This window comes from Phodopus roborovskii, unplaced genomic scaffold, assembly GCF_943737965.1.
Source record: "Phodopus roborovskii unplaced genomic scaffold, PHOROB, whole genome shotgun sequence".
Lineage (NCBI taxonomy): Eukaryota > Metazoa > Chordata > Mammalia > Rodentia > Cricetidae > Phodopus > Phodopus roborovskii.
Window position 1 is genome coordinate 21,406,290 of NW_026126563.1, and position 7,390 is coordinate 21,413,679.

Here is a 7,390-nt window from a genome sequence, read left to right on the forward strand (position 1 = left end):
TGAGATAAAACTTCAGAAAAGATATTTGCATTGGAGAAATAGAGGACATCACAAGAGGATAGGCTGGGGAGTGGCAACAGGAAGTAGAAAAGGGTGGTCGAAGTCATCAGTGGCATAAAAGAGGTGGAAAGTTCTGGAAGCCACATTATGGCAGGAAGGAGTGAATTGCTTGGGGAGATTTGTGAGATGAAGTCTTGGAGATAAAAAGGTAAGCACACAGATGAAACAGCATGTATTAAGATAGTAAGAAAGTATGTTAGTAAAGGTATGATAGCAAGAAAGTTTGTTTTTTTGTTATTGAGATAAAATGCTCTGAAAAAAAGCAGCTAAGAGGAGAAAGGAGTTCTTATTAGTTCTAGGTTATGGTCAATTATCATTGAGAAGTCAAGGCAGGAATGCCGAATAACTAATCATGTTGCATCCATAGTCAAATGCAGACAGAAAAGAATATAAACATGCTTGTATCCATGCTCATTTGTTTATCTCTATTCTTAAACACTCCAAGATGCTCTGTCTAGGAAATGTGCTGCTTACTGCTGGACTGGAACTCAGTAAGTCAATCTCGCACAGATGTGTGCACAGACCAATGTAGATAATACCGCATTGATATTTTCTTTCGAGTTGATTATAGATTGCGTTAACTTGACAAAACTAATCATTACAGTATATCACCTATAAAATAGCAAGAGATGAGAGTCAGTTGGAGGGCTGCTCTGTACCTTATGGGGGATTTTGGTAGCATTCTTCTAACTCATATCTAAAGAAAAGTATTGTTCCAACATCTAAATAGCTTAGACACATGTTTTGGAGGCCTATAGACTCATTGCATTTCTCTGTTTTTCACTGTCTAACTTATTCTAATAGAAGTTTAACAAAAGTCTGGGCAACCTCACATAGCCTTTGTGCTAATCATCAACAAAATGATCATGGTGTTGTATTCTGCCCAAGAAGAAGGGATTATGTGTTAGGAAAACGAGGGGGTTTGGAAAAAGATGAAAATGATTACACTACCTTCTTATCTCATCACTAGAAATGTGCCATGTTCTTGATTCTATAGATACTTTAATTTCATCTTCTTCTCTCCACTGTTAGGCTGAGTGAAATTTGGCTTAAACTGTATTCACCATAGGTGATTAAAATTTAGCCTGAAGAAGCTTCCATACACAATGAAATCTAACCTATATTGTTAGAGAATACTCAGTCATTCTTCCCACACTTCTTGTAGGTTGTGAATTATGAGGTTATGATTAAGACATTGGTCAATAATACTCTTTGTAGTACTGTACTTGAGAGAATTATCATCATACTAGGCATTTGCTATGACTGTTGCCATGTGTAGGGTACTTGTAAGTTTTATTTCTACCATCTGTAAATTTACTAGACTTATACCTGTATGATTGTTTCATTATCAAGAAATAGCTAGTAAATTCTCACCGTAAGTGCACCGACACCCTTATTACAAAGACAGTGAGATTATCCAAAGAGTCTCTCTGGTAAGGCCCATCGAGGAGAGAATGACTCTTATGGGATACATCCAAGTTATACATGTTTTGGGAGAAAGACATCACTCAACTGTGAAAGATCTCCAGCTCCTGCTTTGCAGTCCATCAAAAAAAAAACAAAACAAAAAAAAAAAAAAACAAAAAAAAAAACCCTTAGTTGTCTTTTAGCCCTATCTGGGCACTGACTCAGCTTCTGAAAGACCAGGGGGAGAATGAAGTATTTACCTTTCATTCCACCAGATAAAGCTGTTGAAAACTGTTGACAAGATCAAAACTACAATGTTTCTAATTTAACTGAGTATTGTTAGGGTGGCTTTACTGTTTAAACTAATAACTCCAGAATATAAATGCCTTGACAAATTAAGTGTTATTTCATACCCACATCATTCCAGTCTGTTTGGAGAGTTAACAGGCTGCATTTCTGTGCCATAAGCCAATGGCTGAGTTTTTTCCTATGGGCTTCACCTTCATTTAGGTCCTTGAAACTTTCTGATTTCAGCAATGGACAAGGAAAATAAATTAGCTTCTCAGGTGTGACTGGATAGTAGCTCATGTCACTTCTACTCATAGCCTTTTGGCAAACTCTTAGTCATATTTACATGGAACACACCTAAAATTTTTATCCTGGTTGAATGTCCAGGAACTAGAGGAGAAATAAGACACACATTAATTCTTGAGGTCTCTGCCAAGTAAGAAGAGAAGCAAGGGTTCAAATCAAACAAGAAAATAGCAGGTTGAAGCTTTGTTTTCTCTGTGGATTAGCCATGGTTTATATTCTTATCTCCCCAAACAGGTAAAATATTAACTTTTATCTGTTTATGTAAGACAGTTTCTCCTCACTTTTGAAATCTCATATTTCTGGTATTGCTCAGTTGGTTTTGATTTATTTTGTGTTGTGGATGGCATCAACAATAAAGAGAATATTTTTTTCCTTACTTGTAATGTCTCAGTTACTTTTCTGTTGCTGTGATAAAGCAGAAGGCAATTTACAAAAGAAAGCATTTAATTTGGCTTACAGTTTCAGAAGATTAGAATCTATGGTGGTGAATCAAGGGTATAGCTGCAAGCTCACATCCTGATCCATAACAGAGAGGCAAGGAGAGGAAGAGGGAGAGGGAGACAGAGGGAGGGGGAGGGAGAGAGGGATAGGAAAGGAGAGTGGGAGAGGGAGTACTAGGAATTGCAAGAGTCTTTTGAAACTTCAACTCCTTCCCTCAGTGACACATTTCCTCCAATACAAGGACACTTTCTAATCCTTCCCAAACAGTTCCACCAACTAGGAACCAAGTATTCAAATAAACGAGTCTATGGAAGCCATTCTCATTTAAACAGCCACATATGGCTTCATGGTTTGTTAAGAGTTGTTTCTCCTGCCTGTCTGGTCCCACCACCATGCCAGCCCCAAATAACACACACAGACGCTCTTTTTGATATAAAGCTATTGGCCAGTTACTAATTTCTTATTGGCTAGCTCTGTCTTAATTATTAACCCATTTTTATTAATCTAAGTACTTCTATGTAGTCTCATCTTACCTGAGAGAGGGGCTGACATTTGCTCTGTCAGTCCACCATCTTGGATCTCCTCCCTCCTACTTCCAGAATCCTCCTTGTCTCCTAGTCCCGCCCATCTTGCTTTCCTATTGGCCAACAGTGCTCTATTCATTAACCAATACGAGAAACATATTTACATAATGACATCTCCCATCCATGGTTGGTCATTTGTAATCATGCCATAGCTGTAGTAATCATCTGCTGAGAGTCTTAGATTTCTTAATAAGTATCAGCTGTTGGTGTGATTGGGTTTTATGTTGGTTTTTACTCTACAGGCTCATTAGATGTTTGGTTCCTAGCCCATGGTGCTATTTTGAGAGATTATGGTAACTTTGGGAGGTGGGGGTCTAGTTGGAATAAGTGGATTGCTAGGGGTGGGTCTTGCAGTTTATAGTCTGACCCAGTTTATTGTCCTTTTTCTGCTTTCTGAAGTGTTGACATGTGACCAGTCAGCTGCCACAAATTTTCGCAAGAGCTACCTGCTGCTACTCCTTCCTTGTCAAAACCATGAACCAAAATAAACCATTCCTTCCTCAAGTTGCTTTGTCAGGTTTTCAGCCTAGTGATTAGCACAGGGCTAAGGGATAGAGTGTTTTTGAGTATTAGAATATTCTAGAACTATTTCATTTATATTTGGTGATCATACAGCGAGTCAAGATCTGGTCTCAGTTTATGGGAGAAGGGTCTAAGGACGCTAGTACAAAGAGGTCCTCATCTGCCTTCCCACCCTGCCTTGAAGCTAGAGAAATATCATTCCTTATGACTGGGTTGCTCTCTCTGGAGCTGCCCTGCCTCCTCCAGTGGCATATTCATGCTGTTTCCTCTGAGGAGAGCAATTTTCCTACTTGGTCATCACTGAAGTGCAGCACATCTGTCTTCTGGGGTTGCCATAACAACAGTTTACATAGCTTAAGTTAAAAAAAATTATTACCATAGTTCTAGATTACATCGTCTGGAAGGCTGTAACCTCTACATAAGAATGGGGTGGTTAATTCAGTTTATAATTTGAGATTGAGAAATGGTCCCTATGGTACACACTACTTTTTGGTTTCCTAAGAATATGTTTAAATTATTAATTTTTTTCTAAGCCATGAGCAATTACCAGAAGCCAATGTAGTCAAGAGTTTAGTTAGAAGAGCAAGACTGGCAGAGTAAACTCCATCATAGAAAAGTTAGTTGAACCTAGTTTCAGGATGATGACCAGCACTTAAACTTCCTCAAAGTCACATTCCAAGTTTGGAACTGATCATCTGCACAATGAAGTAAATTGTCCCTCTAGCTCAGGGGTTCTCAACCTGAGTGTCACCCCCATTGGAAGGTGAATGACCCCTTTATAAGCATTGCCTAAGACCATTATAAAACACAGATATTTACATTATGATTCATAACAGTAGCAAAATTATAGTTATGAAGTAACAATGAAAATAATTTCATGGTTGGGGCTCACCACAAGATGAAGAACTGTATTAAAGGGTCATAGTGTTAGGGAGGTTGAGAACCACAGCTCTACCTCATTCTACAACCCATCTAAATACATCCTTGTTTTAGTATCTTCCTCCCAAGTATTCCATTCATTGAGGCTGACAGATAGTTTCATTATTGCTCTTGTCAAAACCTGCACTCCATCGCTCTCCTCTAAGTCTTGACTGGACAGATTTTCTAGTGTAGTTATGTAATAAAAATTCAGATAAACATGGAGGTATAAGATAAGTGTTTTAGACTTGAGCCCCTCTTGTGTATTCATTAGAGGAACATCTTCCAGAAATTGGAGGGTTTATTCATATTGGTGGCCACTTTGAGAACCTGTGAGGTGGCAAGCATGCCCCTTCGGTGCTGGTGGGTCAAGACAGCGCTCAGAGCCCTGGCCAGTCTATACTCCTCATGTGTAGAAAATGAACCTATCATTTTTCCCTCCAAAGATCTAAGCCACATGGGTGCATTCTTCAGAACAGACCATCCATTTCAAATGAGTACATTTCATTTTGATCTACACAGCAAAAGTTTTCGCAAATGTATCAAAAACAAAAAAGTTTGCTCTTAACTCGTTCCTGACCTGCTTGAGTGTTCTAACATGCAAAAAGGTAGAAAACAAGATTATTTACTTTTTATTTCCTTAGTAAATATTGTTGGTGTTTAGCAAATGTTCAATGAAAACATTTTCATTGGATTTTATAATGTGAAGGGTTTTGTTTGCTTTTGACTTGTTTCAAATACTATTTTCATCACCATGGCCTTAAAATACATAACCCAAGCAGAGATGAGAGAGATTCAGATTTTTGAAGCAGAGTCAGCTGATGTAAATTAATTCTAGTGCCCTGTCTTTCCCAGCTCCAAGTGTGTAAACCATTAAGGTTAAACACATGAGATTCTGGTCTGCATTCCCTTTGAATGGCACTATTAGTATTGTTTATCACTGCCTCAGATTTTACAATATGTTGGTGCTGTAGAAGACATTAAAAAGACACAGCTCTTGCCTAGGGGCTTATACTCAGATAGGCAAACAAACAAAATGTATTTAAGAAGAGGTAGATTGATCGCTGAGATGCAATTTCCCAGGTGTCTGTGTTTGTGCTCTGGGTTCGTTTGTCTTTTAACCAGCTGTGGGCTAAATCAATCTTGAACTTTTCCTTCAGAACAATGACATAAATGATAAGAGATCAGAAAAAAACATGAGTCTTGAGGGGTAGACCATGGAGCCGAGTGGCCCAAGAGCCCACATTTGGAAATCTCTGGGATTCCGAGTTGCACTTTTTATTCAGGTCTCTTTCATTGATTCAAGCTGTTTGTAGCAAATATGATCAACCTTTTTGGCTTCTTGGGCCACACTAGACAAATAAAAATTGTCTGGAGACACACATGACTTCTTCCTTGTGAATAAAATAAATCATCAATTAAGGATTAGAACACCTTGTGGAGGAGAAGGCTCAGTGTGTAAAGGGCTTGATGGGCAAGCAGGAACACTTCATTTCAGATCTCCAGCACCAATGTAGAAGCTGAATGTGCAGCACAGTTATCACTCCAGTTCTGGGGAGATGGAGGCAGGAGGATCCCCAGAGCTCAGGGACCACTCAGTCTAACCATGCCAGGGGAGCTACAGTGAGAGATTCTGTCTCAAAAACAAGGTAGAGAGCAATAGAGAAAGACACTTGACACACACACACACGAACACATGTACATACACATGTATGTACAAACATTCACAAACTCATACAAAATAACATGAACACATGCATATAGAACATTGACATATACAACCACATGCATGCATGTGCAACCACACACAGGCAAAAAAATCAGAATATTGCATCTTATTGCCAATTTCAAGCATTAAACCTGTCCTTTACTAAGGAATGTTTAAATTTCAAATGATATTTTGTGTATGTGTGGATATGTATGTGACAGTGTGCAGATGGAGGTTGGGGGCAATTAATTACATTGTTCTTTTCTTTCCACTATGTCAGTCCTGGGGATTGAACTCACATTGTTAGGTTTGTCAGCAAACACCTTACTGCCGGGCTACTTCCCTTGCCCTACTATCAAATGTTTTAGTCATTCACTGGCTCTTTTTATTGTCTGAGATACTCATTTGAACAAAATTAAGGAAAACTTTATTTCATGACTATATTACCTTCAAGTTTAGCTAGTTTACAAACTGAAATGAATAAAAATGTTATATGAGTTACTGTTGTAGCATATTTGCATTTTTTTCTCATGCAGACACAGAACAGAAACATTTTTACTTTGTAAATCATCTTGGTGACTATATATATATAATACATAATATTATATTATATATGTATGTATGTATAGTGTGTGTGTGTGTGAACATGCAGGAAGGAAGGACCTTTGCCTTAGGAATCTAAAGACTATATATACTAATTTTGAATGACAGAAGACACCTGTCTCTGGGATTCGGCATCACCCAGGAAGCATGGAGGACTGCAGGTGCATGGTTGGCAAAGCTGAAGAGATGTCCAGATTGTGGAGGGTTGACAGTCACTTGCCCATGCTGATGAGGGCAGCTTCTGTTGCATCTGGTTAGCAGAGTGTGTAAGTGCATGGAGGGGTTCCTTACCAGCTTCTCCATCAGTGTGAAAGATTTAAGCATGCAGGGCCCTGCCTGTTTTCAACTTGGTTTCTGGAGTGTCTTTTTAATTGCTCTTTCTCATCACACGCAGCAGTGTGGTATGCCCTTCCAGATGGCCCACACAAATGCTTTGTCGTACTTCACTCACTCTTTGCATGTCAAGCATCTCTGGGACTACATACACCACCAATTAGCATCTTATATTCATTTGACAGGAAGGATCCTGCAATGTTTTATACAGTTTTCTTTG